We start from the raw sequence: 20,494 nt of genomic DNA on the forward strand, positions 1-20,494 counted from the left end.
TTGTGTCTGGTTGAGGAACATTTTTTGATTCTTCTTTCTTGCGAGGGGTGTAGGACAGCTATGCTGCTTCCAATGTTACATGGGGGAGCATTCTGTGTATGCTCCATTATTGGCGTGAGTGAAACGGAAAAATCAATATTGGTATTGGGACACCTTTTTGGAGCTTTACATTAAATTGGCATGGGAAGGGGAAAGAGAAGGCAGATTTGAGGTAATTTTTGAGTGTCTAGCATGCGTCTATCCCACGCCTGGAGTATCGTGAAACACACCCGGTGGTGTTGGGAAATTAGAAAGCGTTACCGGCGAAGGACTAATGGTTTTCGGAGGGGGATCCCTAGATTGTGATTATTGTTCACGAGAAAATGTTGTTTGTCGGAAAAGCCGGTGATTCCTCCGACTTCGGTTTTTTGGGGTGTGAAATGAAGTAAGAAAGCACCGACATTTTTGTAGGTGTCTGTGTGTTAGATTTTCCCATCGTTGGCCGTCGCAGTGTCAGTGTCCCTTAAAAATCTATATGATAATGTGTGTACTTTGAGAGCGCCGGGAGAGTTTTGCGAAATGATTTCACAACCGTAACGATCGGCCGGAGGTGTTTGTATGCTAATGGAACCAGTCTCGCAAGAAGCTCTTTGACAAATCCCTTTCAAGGGGAAAATTCATTTCGGTTGGGTATCTTGCGGGCAGGGCTATTTTTGTGTCGGCAGACCGTTGGTGGAATGTGTCGCTAACAGCATTGAATCGTTAAGGGAGATTTTGCTGTTATTAAAGTGTGTTGTAGAAATAGTCTTTTTTATTAGCTTCCTTATCACGCTCACGGAAGCTTGCCTACAATGTTCAAACAAAAATCTTACACTATGTTTTGTTGTGCGATTGAATGTAGGGAAAACCAAATGTTAGAAAAATGAAAAATCAATTCCTCCCTAAAAAAACATGTTACAACTAAATGTTTTGCGCAACAGAAAATGATGTGAACAAAAAATTCAATTTCGTTCAATCTGCTCAGCTTACGGATTAGTAGCGGATTAGGCAGATGATGTCTACCCTTACGCTGTCACACTCTGAGAAAGTGAAAGCTGAACAGAAAACCACTGACACGCGAAACTGACTTGTGATGGATGTGAATGATGGGAGCGCATTGTACCAACGAATCGGATTCTGGGATAAGGTTTTGCTTTTTAAAAAAATATGGCCTATTTGAAGGTGTGTCTTAACCGGTTTTGGCTATCTGGCACACTTGCAAAAAGAACGTCAGTAACTCTGGAAGAGAAAAGCTTGAACTGAATGGTAACAAATTGGATAAAGAGATCTACTGGTGAAAAGCCACCAGCCGCGGACAATGGTTACGAAATCGGTGGAGGTGATGGATTACCGTTTTCCACGCACCTAGAACCATGAACGGAAAGAAAAACGAACTGAGTTAGTGTGTTTTTTCTTCTGTTCATACCTTGAAGGACTTTAAGATTATCGTTATCCTTCATGGAATACAAAATAGAAAATACGGCACAATGCTGACGGTGCACTGGCCATCGGTGATCTCGGCCTCGTAACGAACGACAATAGGGATGACAAAAGTGAGAATATGAACAAAAAGGGGTGGGTAAGAAAACACCAAGTGGGAACGACACTAGACAAGCTCACTTTCAGCAACGGTACCTGCTGCAAGGGATAAGAATGAAACCGAGCGGTATAAGCTCGTTATGCTCGAAAGGCTCGGCAATCAGCCGGATCACTGACACACAAGTGAAGAAGTTACCGTTGGCACAATGGGGATCCGGGGTGGGGGGTTGGGGAAAAATGGAAAGGAAAGTGTGTCGCCACAAGCAATTTTGCTTCCACGTTCAAAGCTGGACACGGTGATAATCCTGTTGATAATGTTTGCTGTAGTCAGCAAAATTCAGAAAGCATCTTTCTTCACGCAAGGTAAGGTTGAGATAGATAGCAACAGCTAGAGCAATTTTGCTGATGCATCATTAAGTTTTGGTTTTTTGGAGTCGCAAATTTTCTATGGAAGGAGTGCCATTGCACGTGGCTATTGTTTTGGATGGGTGTATTAATTTTATCAGTATTAAAGCAAACAGGAGAAATTTTGTTCGATTTGTTTGCTTTTGTTTGATGAGGAAATGAAGCGTAAATGTATGACAACAATTATTATAAGCATGTAAAGGGAAAGACATCACATTTCAGACACTGTTTCTGGTGTGATTTGACATTGCAATCTTAATATGTTGAAATGAACTTTGATCGATTGTGATGATGATTATGATTAGTGTTGGGTCAAGAGCGAAAGTTGTACTTCAATCGCTCCGCTCATCTTATTGTGCGCTCTCCCGCACAGCCCACGCGAAAAAAAAGGTAGCTCCGCACGTAGCGCTACACACAGGAGCGATTGTGCGATGCGCTCCCATTTGAAAATTCCTAAGGCTATAGACTTAGCGTTTTTTAGGAAATTTAGCAAAATTTTAGAAATTGATTTATTTTAATGCGAAATTGTTGCAATAAGTTTCTTTTCACTCAAATAATACTTTAAAAGAAGAAAAGAATAAAAAATAACAAAAAAAAATTAAAAAGAAATTTCAACTCGAAAATTTTCCAAGGCTTACCCCTTGCCATTTTTTTAGCAATTTAGCAAAATTTAAAAATTTGTTTTATTTTAATGCGAAATTGTTGCAATAAGTTTCATTTCACTCAAATAATGTTTTAAAAGAAGAAAAGAATAAAAAATAACAAAAAAAATAAAAAAAAACAACTCGAAAATTTCTTAAGGCTTACCCCTTGCCATTTTTTTGAGCAATTTAGCAAAATTTAAAAATTTGTTTTATTTTAATGCGAAATGGTTGCAATATGTTTCTTTTCACTTAAGTAATGTTTTAAAAGAAGAAAAGAATAAAAAATAACAAAAAAAATTTAAAAAAAATTCAACTCGAAAATTTCTTAAGGCTTACCCTTGCCATTTTTTGAGCAATTTAGCAAAATTTAAAAATTTGTTTTATTTTAATGCGAAATGGTTGCAATATGTTTCTTTTCACTCAAATAATGCTTTAAATTTAAATAAAGAATAAAAAAATAAAAAAAAATCTAAAAACTCGAAAAATTCATAAGCAAGTGGGTCAAGAGCGAAAAAGGTATTTCAATCTCTCCGGTCATCTTATTATGCGCGCTCCTTGTGGTGCGAAACTTCGCTCTTGGGAGCGCATCGCACAATCGCTCCTGTGTGCAGCGCTCCGTGTGGAGCTACCTCAAGCGAACCGCATACTTCAGAGAGCGAGAGCGGTGCGCTCCGCTCTTGCAAAAGAGCTACTTGACCCAACACTAACAAAACTCACACACATATTAAATAAAAAAGACATGTTTAGCCATAGTAAGTTAAGGCAGAGATGAGATTTGAACTCACTACGGACGTATTGTTGAATTTTGTGTTACCGAAGTCGTCTTGGGATAAATCTGAGTAATATATTTATTAATTTGAGCACACCGAACAAGTGAACATATTTGGTGAAAAAACTCATAAAAACCAAATTTGAAAAGGTTTAATAAGAATGTTCTCTCAGTACGTCATCCGTTGGACATTTAGTGTCAATTACTTAGTTTTATTTTTTCTAGCTAGCTTCAATTCTCTATGTTTTCATCACTTCATCAACAAACGGGACGATGACGAACCATGTCTGTAGAAATCTTTGTGAGACACACAGAACCTTACGCTCGTATACACTTTTTTCCTCCACATTTGCGGTAGTGGTTTTAAGTAGAAAATCTTGTTCCATCCCGTAGTATCGGGCACGAAGCAGCCTTCGGGCGTTTCAGTACATTCGGAACATCGCATGACAGTTCCAACAGTTCTGTTCTGGTCGGTTTTACGGTTTTATTTTATTCTAGTCTATGCGAGCGAATCACCACAACCACCAAGAGGCAACTTATAATGGTTTGATTAAGTTAATGCAATAAAAAGAAAAGAATTGAGTTCCGCTTAAATGTGTTTCCTACAATTAGGGGGAAAATTTAATTAAGACAATTTTATTTGGAGTATAAGCTACGAACAAGAGGAACGGTTGGTTTTAATTTGATAATTATTTCATATTGGACGAGAGTTTGCTGGAATTTTTTTTTGTCGAACGCTCGGAAGAATTCTCCGATTGTCGGTGATAGAATCACAATAATTGATGTTGGTTTTTGGGTGAAGGAAAATAGTCAAAGAGAAACCTCAATTCGAGTTTGAGATGGTTAAGAAAAACATAAATAAAGCTCAGACCATGGGTGAGTATCTGGAGCTTTCACACAGGGTTGAATTTCGTGACCGGAATAAGGGCTATGCCCGGTTGCTGAAATGCTGAGACGTGAAGGAGAAGTTGATGTAGCTACTTTTTGCCTTTTCCGTTCGATGACTTCAATCGATCGAAATCTTTCTTCCCTTTACCGACGCGTGTCCTTCGTGGTTGTTTCGGTCGCTTTGTAATGCGAAGAGTTGCCCTGAATGGATGAACCATTTCTTTCACGGCACCCGACGAGACAGTTAAACAAGATTATTGGATCCTTTCGGTGTCCGGATTTCATCGTTCAATCTCCGGAACCGGTGAGGAGCGAGATCCTTGAAAGCGCACATCCCGTAGACGACACCTTGGATGACGTGATCCTGATCCGAAAGCCATTTCCCGACGCCCACCGGTAGTTCCTTCCAGTCATATCTGGTTGCTTCTCTTTTTGATTATGAGTGCCAACGGTGGAATGGCAAAGCGAAATGGTGACAATCACATTCGTAATGCTTCCCGTGCAGAATGTATTTGCCCAGTATGTATGCCACTCACGTACGTTACGATTCCGCGAACAAGAAGCAAGCTGGTACCGTGTTCCGGTGCGAGTGGAAAAATGCCAAGGTTTTGATTCAAATCAAGTCTCCCAGACGAGCAGGATACAAAATCTTGCACAAATGCTACAATTTCGCAACGAGATTGAACGAGCATGCGGCAAGACCGAGGCGAGCGAGTGTCGAGCGAATGACTAACGCTGGGCGTTACGAATTTGGCTAATGAAAAATTTATTCAAATTAAAATTCATAACTACCTCGTTGAATGTGATTACATTTGCTGGCATCATTTGAAATAACAAGGTAACAAGGGTGATTGAAGGTAGCGGGTGCTGCTGGTGTGGCATTTGCGTATCTACTAATCTGCAGATTTCGCGATCGGAATGCTTAAAAGCGATTGTTGAGAGATTCGTTCACTTTCGGTTTTTACTGGGTGCTGGAAGCTTCCGGAAGCAAATGGTGGAGTGTAATTTTCCAAGCGCTTTTGTTCTTTCGGCAACGCGACTCGCGCAGGGAATATTCGGCTGTACCCGTGTTGGATCGGCGAGATGAATTCTTTGTCAACGAGCTAGACGAGTTTTTGGTTGTGGAACGTGCCTGGTGTCCGTACGACACCATCCGTCAGTTGCAGGTGGTCGCACGGTGGGTGAGGTTTATGGAGATTATTTCTCACGTCGGAGGTGAATTTATTGGTTCGGAACAATCCGTTCGAACTTTAATCCGGATTGATGATGGTGATGAAAATGGGAAGCGAAAACATTTCTTTTTACAAAACGATCAATTTGGATATTGGTTATTTGAGTTTTGTTTTTCATGTATTAGTATTTTTACAAATATTTCTAAGGTTAAGTAAGGCTTCTAGAGCTGTCAAGTATGTAGAAGATGGGGAAAATGGGGGAAAAGGACAGTGAACAAATTTCTACCAAATTTGATCTCGTAGCAATTAAACAAATAAATTTGTCAAATAGTTCTCAAATTTTTGTACTGTTTTTGAAGTTATGAAGTTATGTTTATTAAGTACAAGTGTTATGATATGTAAATATATCAAAGAAAAGCATTTAATGTTTAGTTTTTTTTACGTTGCTTTCGAACGACACAAAGAACCATTATATTGCATTGGAATATAAAAACGTATACACTTCTTACACAAGGTAAGAAGAAGAAGGAAAAAAACATATAAAACCCCAAAAACAGCATGAAACATGTTTCCTCAGAGTTGGGGTGCCATCATATATGTATATGACGATAACGACAATCGATGGTTATGGAATTTCTCACACGAAAACAATTTCCTTTCGGTTCGGCGATATTGTTGGCTTGTTTGGAGAGGCAAAGAAAAAGTCCTACGTCGGACGTAAACAGACACCTGAAGCTGTGTGCTGATCGTCTTCCAACCTGCTTTATGTGGCATGCGTACGATGTATCGTGTCAGGTGTGGTCAGCTTGGTGCATCGTGAGGGTGAGCTAGCACAGCTAATAATAATCCTATCATAAGCTTTTCTGTGGCAATATTCTTCCGATCGTGTTGCAGGATGTCACTCCTGTGATGCCAAGGGGTACATGCACGTTCCTCATACGTGTCTGTGTGTATGTGTTCCAAATGTTTGCTTTGTCACTTTCAGCACCCGGGTATGGCATAAAGCCCGGACACGGTGTGAGGATGATATATGTTTGTGTCATGTATCAGACATTCTGATGAAGCGATGCGGGATCGGGTTCGGTCGGGATGCACGGTACCAGACGTTCCCGGTTTCGTAGCCTTCAGCATCATTTCCTGTAGCCGATGGTAATTTTGGCGTGAAGATGACAACATCATTATTTTCATATTATCGTCCGTACATAGCACACTAGGGAAGCAGATAGGACCACATCCTGGATGATGTTGATGTTTGGTGCAGGGAAAAATATAACCAAGCATTCCAACATCAACCCCGGGTGGATCAGTACGGTACGGTGGTATCATCATCCAAAGGAAGATGTTTTCTTTTTTTTCCATTACTTCATACTTGATGTTCCACCTCGGTGAGATATTCTCACGCAGAAATCCACACAAAACCCCAGAAGGCACGATGGTAGGTGTATATTTATCGGGAAAAATACTTGAAGCATGATGTGGACGGATAAAAATATTACCCGGTCTCTCGAAGCATATCGATGATATAGACTCATCCTGTATACTTCACCTGAACATTGACATCGATAGGGAATAATTGGTTACAAATGATGGCACAGACAGAAAGCCACATACCATGGGCAGGCCTAGATTCGATTGTGAAGCTATTTCCAGAGCGCAAAAGAGTAAAACGAGTGTTTACGAGGAAGTTTACTGCAAAGTGGAACAACGGGATGTTTGCCATTATTTTCACCCTAATGAACACACCAGGAGAGTTGTTCATGGTAGTTTGATTTATTGAGAAATGAAGACAGCAAAAGGTTAATTAGCGTAGTTTCAGTTGGCTCTGTAAAGTGTTTTAACGTATATTTCTATCTGTTCTTTATTTACAGAACAATCATACTCATCCTGGGCTTATCAATAGGTAAATTAGTGCAGATTGAATGTTCGTATTTGTTTTATAAAATGATTCCATTCATATTGAAACTTGATTTCAAATTGCATATTATTCCGAGGTTTAAATTCCATAGCAAACGGATAATCAAATTAGAGTACGTGTAACATAATAGTTGCTCGTTATCCTTATGGCATCGGAAAACGTTATTCGATGTTGCAAATCCATACCTTCGCCAGTTGGTTCATTCCATCGCTCATCCGCAGGCCACATTTCAATCAAATGTTCAATTTCCCTGAAAACACAGGAATGTGGCACGTAAACGTTATGCCCATGACGGAAGACATTGTTTGGAGCGCTTGTTTTCCGCACGATATACAGGCAAGCAAACAAGCGAACCTTAAACCTCACGATCACTAAGCAGGCTTACCGTTCCAATGTCCAAAATACATCCTCCTTCATTGCATACAAAAGCCCTGTACCGTTGCAACCGGTGCCAGAATGCACTGGACCGGTGAATCGTTTCGCCGATTCCATTGTTGGTATGGTGCCTTGGATGTTTGGCTTCTCGAAACCGGATTGCAGCCGGCGAATGAATTTTGTTATAACACAATCCTTGACTTTCGGTTTGACCTGACATTTGCACCCACGCGACCCCGAACAAAACCTCATCCCTGCACTGCACTGGAAATGTGTGTATGCTATGGTTATGCCTCTGGAGAAATGTAAAAAGTATTTTATGAATTTGATCATTATGCAAACTTGGCAAGGAGCGAGCCCAGCGGTGTGGGCGACTGTCGAGATTTTCTCTGTACGAGACAGGCTCCTTTCCGTTCGTTTGGTAAGCGGAAGTGATCAGTTATCGAAATGTTGGAGAATTTCAATTACAGTTTGACCGCAGGCGAGTGGATTTCGCTGCGATATTTTTTGGCTCCCATTCAGATCGAACAATGGTAAGTCACAAATCGCAAAATTCGACACAATTGAGGTTGTTTCCTGGAAGTAATGGCTTCATATGGACATGTTGACATTTTTAAAGTCATTTGAAAAGTTATAGAAACAACGTCCTGTTGAACGTTTTATTGTACAGAGACTTTGTTGAGGATATGAATGTGTTCGTGAATGATGTGTTGAATTTTTCAAACTAATATAGTGAAATCAGAAGGTTTTTAGTCTACGGTTTATAGAAATTGGACTAATATGTTCACTATGAGAATACGTTTTCTGAGGGATCTTGATTCTTGTGCCAAAGTGAGACGTGCCTAGACGTTGACATAAGGTATTTTCGACTCTCTAATATAGAAGACACAAGCATCAAGTGTTAAATGACAAATGTTGAGATATATGTAAACACTGGTACAACAGGAAATAAGTTTCTTGCTTTAAGTAAGTTAGTCATCACTGAGTTACTTTAGCTGCAAGTCTACGCTATTAAAGGAATATCGCGCGGACACTATCTATTCCATTTTTTCTGCTCTTCTTCTTGAAGTTCTCGTGGTAATCCTTGGAGTTATTTGAGATTTGAATTACCCATATCTCATAGACAGTCTTGTGTATAAGGTACATGTTCCAGCTAAGAGTTTTACCAAAGATCCAAAATATTCAAAATACATGCTGGTAAGATTTATCAGACACTATGAACACTGATTCTATTATGTCACAAACTCATGTGTGAAACTACTTACTAATGAAGTTTTGAGTTTCCCTTTGTCAGAGTAAAAGCCTGTAATAAATCTTCCCCCCGCATACCACCCCAAATTATCTTCACCGTCTAATGTTAAACGATCTTTTCCTTTTGCGGTGTAGCTGATAATGGCAACCAGGACCAGTTTATTTATCTCCACTTCTTCACGGTCACATCGGTTGTTTGAGCTTGTTCCGTCGGTGTGCTAACACAACTTTGCTACGATCCCTTGCGGACGGTATGTGAGCGGCTAATTATGTCTCCCCACGGACGGCTGGTGTGAGAATGGAAAGTTTTGCCCTGACACGTGTGTCTGGGAAATACAACCCTAAGGTGGCAGCCGTAGGTTTCGCAGTCCCCGTAGGTACATTAAAGACAGAACCTTTTCACCGTGTTGGCATTTCATGGCTTTTGGGTATTCTGAGGCGTGGTTATTAACCGTGGTATCACCTAATTTCTCGCATGAGAATGTCTTTCTACAGTGAGAAGACACTCGTTCACAATATTAGTTAACTGTAGGGTACAAACGGCTGACCACGATCGTCCTAAATGTTTCACAAGGGATAAGTTAAAGATCAGCAAAGCATCCCATGTTACACGGTGCGTATGATTGAGTGACATCTGAGGCATTTAGACGTCAACATTGCTCTTGGTAAAGATTAGATCAAAGAGAGACAGTAATAGACAATCAAGAATCCATCCCGTAATTTACGTGAGCTTCCGACCATAGTAGTGAGGCACGATTGATTGCGCAACAGAGCATACGGGCGCAAATTATCCCGTCCACTAGCACACTATTGAAAACAATTTAGAGCAGCATCAGCGCTGCACCGGTTACCAACCAACAATCGCTTTTGTGGACCAGGTGCAGGATCTGCAATTGGCGCCGATCCGTCATCATCCTTCTCGTACCAGGCTGGACAGTAATAAATCACAGCAAATAGCTTTTGCTAGTCTCATAAATCTAAGGCTTAAGGTCCGGAATTGCCTATCAAGTGAGTTCGTCCCGTATGGTGTACTCTCGAAGGGCAAAATGGAGAACCTCGGGAAAGCAAGGATGCTGGAGCTGTGAGCTCCCATCTTGGTATGATATTAGGCATACAAGAGTTAAAAGGCAAACCGAAACAAATCTATCGCTTCCTGTGGTGCCGTTGGATGGGAAATTTTGGCCCAACCGAATTGACACTTGAAGAGGGACGGCTTTGTTAACCCAAGGACCCAAGAGAACTTCACACCGGTGGAAACGATTTTCATCTTGCGGGTAGCAGGAATCGTCTGATGCTTTCGATCGCCCACTGGAAAGTGGGAGCATAAATTTTGCGTTCCTGTGCCATTTTCCTTGCCCTGCGAGCGCGGTTGATTGAGGTTAATCGAAACAAATGTGTGTTTTTGTGTGATTGGAATTGTAATTCGCACGCGATTGGTCAAACTGTTGACGAAGATGTATTCGTGGGTGATTTGATCAAATACAAAGCATCGGAAGCATCGGGTCCGCTATTCTGAATTCCGATGTACAAATCTAGCCTACGAGATGACGGCCATGTACCAGTATTGACCAAACGGTAAGGGTCAGCAGAGTTGGGAACGGTTGGTTTGGCAAAATCATCAAACTTAGATTATGGCTGTTTGGATTCCCGAGCACGTACATCGCGTGAATGTCGCTAGAACTGTTGAGGTTGAGTACTCGATCAATAATGCGATTCGAATTATGGATCTAACACAGCGTTACTGTATTTACTTGAAACTTGTTTACAGTTGAAAACAAATTATTTAATATTTTTCTGTTTTAGTTTTTACACAGCTGTCATCTGTCAATTGATGCCTGTTTTACTTATATGAAAGCTTAGATTGACACTTAGTCATATGCAGCTGTCATATTTCTGTCAATTGTAAGTATTCGATTGGCAAAATGAAGTGTTTTATACCATTTTTTGAGTGTTTGGTATTATCACAGACATTCTTCCTGCACCATTTTCTGGCCAAATTAATCGATACATTTCGGTCATAGTCCTGGGGCAACCTACCCATAACAGCCATGCTCATTTCATTCATCCATTAGCTAGCCATCCTACAGCCCGCCAGTTTCACCAGCGTTCATGCAACCAATGGAATAGCTTTCATCAAATATTTATCGAAATACTTGAGGAAATCTCCATCCTTCTGTTTCTCTGTAGCGGATGTGGAACAGTGGAAGCCGCACGATTTACTTTGGAGGCGTTTGCCGTACGCCGGAGTGGCCGCCTCCGAAACCAAACGATTGATCAGTGGTGATATAAACCGTGGCCTTGCCATGAAACCGAACGAACCTACGAAGGTTAGGGTGTGAACGGTTCGATTTTCCAACTTTCATCTCTCAACCGCTTCGTGGTTAGCTCCCACACACACACACACACACAGCCCGAAGATGTTGGACCGTTTGCTTTAGTGGGTCGTGCCGGCTACTCCTGTTCTTAAGTGCTACTTGATGGACTACGCACAGTCAACATTTTGGGACGGAAGTTGAATGAGCAAAGGATACAAAAGCTTCGTTTTTCTTGCTCGTTGGTACCTTATCCTGCTGAGAAAGAGGAAGATGAATTGTTGAATGTGACCATGGAGCGTGTCCAGCCTTTGAGGGGAGGCGAGCATAGGGACAGGTGGAAATTATCGAAAGATAGATAACTGGCAGTGTTGATTGATGAGCTCGTTGCGTTCGGGTTGGTCCGTGCACGTGAAATGGGTGAATGATTTTTGACGTACTTAATACCAAGACTCTAACCGTAAATCAGTTGGTATTCAAGATTTGGAAAAAATTGGGTAAATATTTAACATAAAGATGACTATTTTCGGACCAGATATCAACCTGTTTATAAAACCATTGTTTGTTTCAAAGGATGGTGTGTTTTGGATGTGGTGTTTTAATCTATGCATACATTCGTTATTCCTCATGGTTCTACAGAAATCACTGCATCTTTGTACGCCAAACCGCTTCACTAACCGGGTAAACTTTAAGGATATCATATGCGTAAAGGGTATCCTTTCGCACTTCTAGGGTGGCCATATATCAAACCCCTTCCTTTTGCACCGATGACACTCCGGAAGCTTATCGCACTAGAAACAACCCCCGGAAGGTATGCCTCTTTGGGGATGACACTGAAGTTGTGTGATACTGCAGACGCTGTACGGAGGACTTTCGGCTTGATTAGGGTTTTATAGTGTTCCAGATAAAAGCCGCTCCTTCTAGTGCGACCAGTTTGTGAGGCATACGCAAGGCAAAAGCGACACAAATTTGGTAACCATTTGACCGATAGCTTAAATTTGTGGTTGTCTGCTAGTGTCTGCAACCTTTTCGTATGCGAGTTCGTGCTGATGAGACGGTACGAAGGCCAGAGGCCATACCTTTTTTGGTGTATAGAACACAAACCGTGTGAAACCCTGGGATGCTTCCGGGATTTTTTGGGTAGGTTTTTGGGCAAGAGCAAAAATCGAAATCGATCGATTGAATGGATGTTACCATTCATTTTCTTATCATCAGCGAATGTCAACGCTTGTCGATAGTGTGACTTGAACATTGATCTTTTCTTTGTTGTGGGAAGTAAGCGAATTGACTAAAAGCTGTGCTTCAAACGACATGGAAGAAGTGCAAAGATGTTTTAGCAAATTGAACATCATGGAGCAATTTCTAAGTACAAAGAGATAAAGTTTAAATGTATAATAATGTTTACAAATAGTGGAAATGTTTGGGACATTTATTGGGAGGATTTAGTTTTGGAGTTGAAATTAGTTTATTCTTTTACTCATAGTCAAGACATTGAATCTAATTGTAGCTTTATACTTGGCTTTATGTTTGCCACCGGACGATTCGACTCGACAAAAACGTTATAGTTTGTCCATTCAATAGAAAAGGTCTAGAAATTGCTCAGAGTTGTCTAAGAATTGAAGCTCTCACAATTCTTGAATTCTCACAAGTCTTTTCACACTTATGAGATATAACTTAATTTACTTTTTAAAGTTTTTACAACACGCTTCAAAGACCTATAAACTTATTGGATTTGCCTGTCCTTGTATCTGATAATTGTTGTCCAAAAATCATTTGGGTGAAGTTCATAGAGTCAGTACAATATTTCTCACATAGGAGAAAAATGATGCATCTTAAATTAATAGTTCCTCAGTTTTTATATGTTGTCGGTGAGCTTCCCATCACCGTTCCATTCCGTATACGGGATAAGTGGAAGGTCACCATGGTAAGATAGAAGACCTTTTGCTGTTGTTAATATTTAAACCCATTTCAGTTTCAGTTTGTGTATTGTGAAAAGTTTCGTTGGCAAAGTATCGTCTGGTACCTGTTCCATTACCGAAGCCAAACCCATCAACCCTGGTGTATGTGAGGTGGTACCCATATGCAATGCAATTCTCGATGGTGCACAGAACGTACGGCAGTGTTGTGTATATCGTTTTTATCTCACGTGAGGTTTGCCTTTTTTATTATCACAAAACGACCAACCGAACAGATTGCTTCGTGCAGAAGGGCTCGAACCGAGATGATGGGTGTATTTTTATATGTACCGGTAAAATGTTTTACATACCAAAACAACGCTCCTGGGGATGGCCAAGGGGAGGCTTTTTGGGTGGCAAGCGGAGGGGGGATTGAGTTGGGAATCTCTGTTGCCTGTGTTGCTTCCGCTCCGTTGAAGCTTTTGAGCGAAATCAAATTCATCCGTGGCAAACCCATTTCACCATTCCCGACGCTTTGCCGCTACAACTCTGCCGCAGCTCAAATGCCGACTGATGGAAAGTTTGTCCGAATGATGTATTTCCCCCCTCCTCGGCAGCCTGTTGGTTGCCCCGGTGCCGAGTGCACATCCCGGGGTTCAAGTTGGACGTAAATCTTCCGGAACGCAAAAAGGCATTGAAAGAAATTAAGTGAGCAAGCGAACCGGAAGACAACACAAGTGATTGTTTCATTTAATATACTGCATAATTTGTGTTATTGCGCACAGTCACAGGAAGGTTGATTTCGCTGGAAGACTAAAACCGAAAACAAAAGTTTTACCCAGGGAGAAATAAAATGGAGAAAGACCAAAAAAAAAAAAATAAAGTTCAGAACAACCAAACCCGGACTCCTCCTGGCGTGGAACAACGTCCACGGTGGAGAGGTGTGGTACTTACTGCCGTACCATTAAATGTACGATTCGTTGAATGATGATGAGCACGAGACACCAACACCGAGGGGTAAAAGTACACACAAAAAAATATGGCATCCAAATGCAGTGGATTCGAAATGTGGAGAGCAGCCGAAAGCCATGTTGGAGGGAAAAAGTTCACACTGACGAGTGATGATGAAAGTTTGTGACAGATTTTTAATTGAAAAACTGTGGTTATACACGCGGTACGCGAGTGATTTGTGGCCAGGTTGGGACGAGTTGTCAAGCGAGAAAAAGTTAGCCATTTTGACAATTGAAGATTGGATATGTTTGAAGATAGTGCCCGTGTGTCTGCACACGCAATCATGCTGGGTGACGATGACCAACCAAATGGTGGCTTTACGGTTCGGAAGTGTAGTGTTTAGTTTGAACATAGTATATTGCCACTGTGGGCGATTTGTTGGGAATCGCTAAGCCATGTGGAAACGCGAAACCAGTTCGGAGGGGGATTTGTTGTGATTGACGTTAAAAGTTTGTTGAATGCGAGGAACTTTAGTGCTGTGGTTGAGGTGAAAAATAGTTGCACAAAGTTGGTGAATTGAATCGTACCGAGGATTTTCCCTTTGGAGTTGAACATTTGATTGAGAAATTCAGGAGTAGTGTAAAGAGTAGATGAGTTACAATCATTAGGTGTTTTGATAAGTTCTTCAATTAGTTAAATAAACGCTGACGTGCGCTTCCATAATGACCCAAATCCACTGCATTGCTGATCTCATCTCAAGTTCCCTACTATCGCTTAGCTAAATAACTCGTCCTTTACAACTTTTTTTCCATCGACATTTTTTGTTGATCTTCTGCTATCCGACGTGTCACCACGTTGCGCCGGGATAGTAATTTATTCCATGCGACCGGTACCCGTGACAGGCGGAATGAATATTTCATTGCCGAACGACACGCTCGAGAGTGGGCCGTCGTGACTGGAGTCATCTGCCTAAATGCTCAAAATGTTCCGCATCTAGAAGCCCAAGACGTCCGCCGGTAAGCTTCCATATCTTAACGCACCTGAATAAAGATGAAGGATTACTTATCAGCTGGGCGTGCGCTTGAGGCTGCGGCAGTCGTTGTTATCGTTTGGTGGATGGGTTTCGGTGCTTGGATCACGCGATCACTTACATCTTCGTTCGCGGAACCCAAAACGATGCTTTTGGCACTTTAAAGAAAACACTTTGTTTTAACGTACAATACCGACGTCATACGGCTTGCAAACACCTGGGGGAAATTGTTTAAATGCTTCGGATTTGTCTTTACCGAAGCTGGCTCCCATTCATAATGGAAGAACGGAACGGAACCTTTTACCATGACGCAACAATGTGTTGGCGTTTGGACAAAAGGGGAAAGATGGCGGCTTGTGGTTGATGGTGGTTTGTGTGTGTGGCTGACGTGTGTAACACTACCCAGTACGACGATGAGCTTTTAGCGAGAATTTCACGGCTTATGACCACCCAAAAAGGGATGATTTTAATGGCTGTAATGGGTAGCCGGCGAAAGTCATTAGCTCGTTCCCGGGTGGATCCCTCACGTCAGGATGTGTGTTCCTTCGCTGCTGCTAGGTATGCTACCCATTCTCACATGCGTTCTGTGGGAATATATCATAGAATCAAAATTCTCACGCGTGGCATGACCAGCTCGGGGCACCACGGAACACTTCGGTTCCACCGAGAGTAACACAATCCGGGCAATTACGGTATGCTGGCTTATGTACGGGGCTGGAAATACCGTGAAGCGAAAAGATTAATCATCGTTTGCCCTGGCAGAAATCGGCGTCCCGAGACCGTAATGGTGTAATGTGATGTGCACCAACTTATGGGCCATGAAGTTGTGAATGTTCCTACCAACGGAGTCCTCCAAAAATCCGACATGATTTCACTCACTAGCGTGACGTTCATTAAAGTGACGCATTTCTTAAAGATCCATCTCCATTTGCAATCGGGGTGCGTCATAATCGATGAGTTGAAGCGGTAATACCGGTGGAACGGTGGAACGCTTGGAACGGTGGATGTTGTAATCTGAATGTTTGATGAATAATTGATTATACACCCAGATGCCGGGAACGTTTGTACGAACGAAGGAAGATGTATCTTGTCGGAGATAATAATGACAGCGGCGTTTTTGAGAGGCATCGTTTCGAAAGAACACTGTTCGAGAGTTAATGTAACGCACCACAAAAGCGGCCCAACAGTGGAACACTGGATTCCGTACCGTGTGTGATGATAACGTACTGGGGTTTTCGTGAAGAATACTCCACTCTCCAAAGAAACTGGTACACTGGGCGCACTTCACTCGTTCACCGAGTGAAAACATTCTTTCCTGTCAAGTGGCAAAGACACACTCGAGAAAAAAAAACAATGTAACGAGCGCGTAGCGTGTGGAGTTGTGGTTTTACAAACAGTAAATAGCTGTAATTTTTCGCGACATTCGTCTCGTCACGATGTCACGATGGATTTCCATCCCATTCAGTGTGTGATATGAAGCGTTCTTTGTGGCTGCTGATGAGGTGCAGGCTTCGAGCAGGTGAAAGCTTCACGTCCCGTTCCACTTCAAGTGAGCAACAATGGAAAAAAGTGGTCGTTCCGGTAGTATGGGGGAAAAAAAGGACAAAAGGATGTTTGCTAAAAAGGCTGCTGAGTAAGCAGGAGGAGATAAGGGATGGGAAGAGCCACCTTCCGAATGGACGCACCGGATGAAAGGCATCTTCTTCACGGTTAGTGGCTGTTTGGTGGCTTTACATAATATGCTAAAGGCTGGGAAAAGTTACCAGGGTCTCTGTGGTTTTTTTTTCTCTTCTTCTGTTCGTCTATTTTCTTCCACAGGAAGCAGCTCTGGAATGTTCATAAAACATACGACAAAGTGGTATGAAAATGGGATGGAACTTGTTTAAAATTCCAGCAAATAAAGAAAGTGATGTGAAGCATTATGATGCTGTCGGGGTACCGTACTGTACTTCTCGTACTGTTACACTTTCTTGTAACAAAAGCTTGTTACTACCGTATGGAAGGTTCGACGTGTCGGAGCAGGTCGCGGCCGTATACCGCGTCATACGGCTGCTTTCGTAAGAACCGGGTCCCTTTTCACTGTCAAATAGACAACTCTATCGGTTGCAATTCATCCCTTGGGTGATGCGGTGAAACGTGTGTACTGGTTTGCTTTTTGGGACGAGGGGGAAGAGTAAAAATTTAAATTTATGCTTAAATGGTTGCCTTCGTCAAAATTGCGATGCGACAAACAATGCCCATTTGTGCGGGGTGGGTGAGTGTGGCCATTTAACCGGTTTTGATAAGAATATATGTTTGAAGTTGAAAGAGAGATGATTTCTTTGTTTATTTTTTGTTTGTTTTCGTTTTGTACAAAGCTCATCATACGCTTGGGATTGAATGTTTGATAAAAAAGTAGCGAAAAGATAATGCCGAACTCTAAAAAAATCATACACACAGTCACTGGATTATGTTTGTCTCGGTTGGTCAGAATATAGTTATTATGTTACAAGGAATAAAATCTACCGAAAGCCATCACGTCCCAATTCCACCGGTAACGGGCCAGATTACGGTGCCTTGTATCGATAAAATTTTACTATATAACCATCACCAAAAGCTCGTAACGATGCTTTTAATGTGAATATGTTGCAACTTGACACGTTACCTTAGTGAAGAAGAAAAAAATGGTTCGAACCACCAGACAAAAAAAAAACGAGCTACAACAGCAACGGCAGGAAGAAAACTTTAATGGACCTTTTTCTCGCTTTTTTTCTCCCCTTCTGGTTTTTGGATGCTGAAAAATCAACCCGAACCCAAAGTTTGACGCGGGTGAACGGGTTCGCAACATCCCGAACAATGTTGAATGGCGTGAAAAATGTACCAACAACCGAAACCGACCACACCCCGGATAAAATTCCTTGTTACAATTTCTTTTTTTTCGATCTCTCTACTATGCTTTAATTTGCTAACTAAAAGGGGTTGTAGGTTTGGCAGCAACGGGAGCTTTTTGTTCGACCACGATAATGATGGTGTGGTTGAGGTGGAAAATAAAGAAAACACTAAATACAAAACACCATTAATGGATGGGAAAATGGGAAGCTATCGGACCGCAATCGTGCCCTAAAGGGGAGGCGGTGGTTGTTCTAATGGGTATGGGGCATTCAAATGGATGTGAAAGCCTAAAGAATGGTTTGGAAATGGTTTTGTGTGTGATGTATGAAGGTATGTACGTTGATGCTAGGATATTTTGTAGGACAAACATAGGGCACTAATGAAGTTTGTGTTCGATATTCAGAGCAACAAAATTTGATGGTTACAAACGTATCACATAAGCTAGTTTTATGGTTTTATAATTAATGTATTTAGTAGATATTTAACATTTTTAATTATCAATATAGGGTTTAAAAAACAACTCTTATTTTAGGAGCTTTAAACGTTCTAAAAGAGAGTCTAAAAAAGAGTTCTAATAAAAAGAGCTGAATTTAGTAATCTTTCACTAACAGTTCATGCCATTCCTATAATTATAGCAGTAATGTGAATTTGTATGGTGGATTGCATACATTCAGGCAAATATGTAATATCCTTGCTTTTTACGCAAAATATGACAATAATTTTCGTATGAATTAAAGCAATAATCATATAATTTTGTGCAAAAATAAACATTCTACCTCGAAAAGCTACCACAAAGAAAATTCTAAATCTTCCTTCCAAGTCGCTATAGGCACAACCGGTTCAGCACGAATGGTTTCCCTCCATTTTGTAAGCAAAGGACACCGTAGAGTGTGCTGATGAAACTGTTGCACTAATTGAAAGTATACACGCAGCCGGTTCGCAAAAGATTTCCCGTGGATTGAGCGGATTTCCCACCCGCCTCTGACGTACGATGTGTGAATCCGTGCTATGCACGGTATGGTGCGGTTCCGGCCAGATTCACTTTTCAATCCTCGCATTTTAAATCCCATGGTTTCTGGCGCAGGGAAATTGAATAGACCCCCATAGCTGGCCGGTGTGTGTGTGTGTGCGCGCGTGAAAGTGAAGAATGAAGGCTGGCAAATGGTCTCATTCTCCAAAGGAGCACAGGCCGGATTGGGGCTAAAACAACGGCACTGAATCTTCCGAACTAACCGGTCTAACCAAATGTGTTTCTTCGGATTTGTTAGTCTTAAAAGGGCGAAGGCAGTTGGATGTGGATTTGGGAGTATGGCTTTGCGAGGTAAGGAAAACAATTTTCATTCATCCATTTCGCTACCGCTAGGTCGGCACTGGTGTGGGAGCTTATCGTTCGTTGCCTTAGCCCTTTGCGTTTGCGATGTATTACGAGCGTTACCACACTGACGACAACACTGTCGGCAGGCTGCTGCCAGGTATGGATCGTATACGGAGTAAACATAAATTTTGATGTAAACAAATAAAGTACGTAATCCATTTTGTATGCCCCAGTGCGGTGGTGGTGGTGCAGTACCGAGAGGACGGTTCTCGAACCCAATGCAAACAACCGCGTCCAAGGCATGCCACACCCGAAAGCATTCGTTTAGGGGTGGCCCGCACGTGCCCGGAATGTTCACAAGCCTGTATCGCTAAGCTTCGGACCGGGGTGTGTGTAACATTTTCCCAACATGGCTCATGGTTCCTCATCAGGCAGGATTTTTGGGTGGGAAGGTTTAGATTGAAGGACGTATTTTGGCGCATCGCATGGCTCACTGCGTAAGCCACCTCTGCAAAAAGGTGGTACTTGAGCCAATATTTACCGCCGCATTTCGAACACCTTTTGCCAGGAACTCGACGCAGGTTTACGGTTCGCTCAACTGTCCGGGTTCAGCCATGTGATGTTTATGATCATATGCCCACCACCGTTCGTCAAGGGGTAACCATACACCCTATAGTCATGAGCTTTTGCCTGTGTATGTGTGTTAACAATAGTAAGCCCATCGTCAATTTCAAACCACACGGTGGAATGTAGCTTAACTGGTAGGAACGAATCAACCGAACCGTTTTCACAGCGATCAGTCACGCGTTGCTCGATCCGTTTCCGATTTCATCGCGGGAATTTTATTTCACTAGCAACGTGTAACATATTTCAGGCTCATTCAGCATGTGTGTGTGTGTCGGTGTGCGTCCTTTTTTGAAGGAGAACCCCCAGTTCGGTCCCCTATCGTGACATTCTTGGTAATGGCTTACCAACCTGCCGTGACGGAATAGAGAATGTAGCCTTTATTGATTTTCTACTGCGGCGGCTTCTGTATGGTGGCCTCCAACATTTGCACTACATTTCATGCGTAATTGCCCGTAAAAGAAGCATTCCGTGGAAGCTTTTGCTTCGCTGCGTACATTAAGCATTGTGTGGTAAAATT

The 20,494-nt window shown here is 41.9% G+C and overlaps 1 protein-coding gene across 1 annotated transcript in view; it reads left to right on the forward strand.

Moving 5' to 3' along the window:
• Positions 1-20,494, forward strand: part of LOC125765156 (uncharacterized) — a 55,479-nt gene that overhangs the window by 18,820 nt on the left and 16,165 nt on the right. The window contains exon 3 of the mRNA XM_049430061.1: positions 7,304-7,335. The gene's annotated coding sequence lies outside the window, so the exon portion shown is untranslated. The remainder of the gene's footprint in view (positions 1-7,303; positions 7,336-20,494) is intronic.

The sequence above is a fragment of the Anopheles funestus genome, chromosome 2RL (assembly GCF_943734845.2).
Source record: "Anopheles funestus chromosome 2RL, idAnoFuneDA-416_04, whole genome shotgun sequence".
NCBI lineage: Eukaryota > Metazoa > Arthropoda > Insecta > Diptera > Culicidae > Anopheles > Anopheles funestus.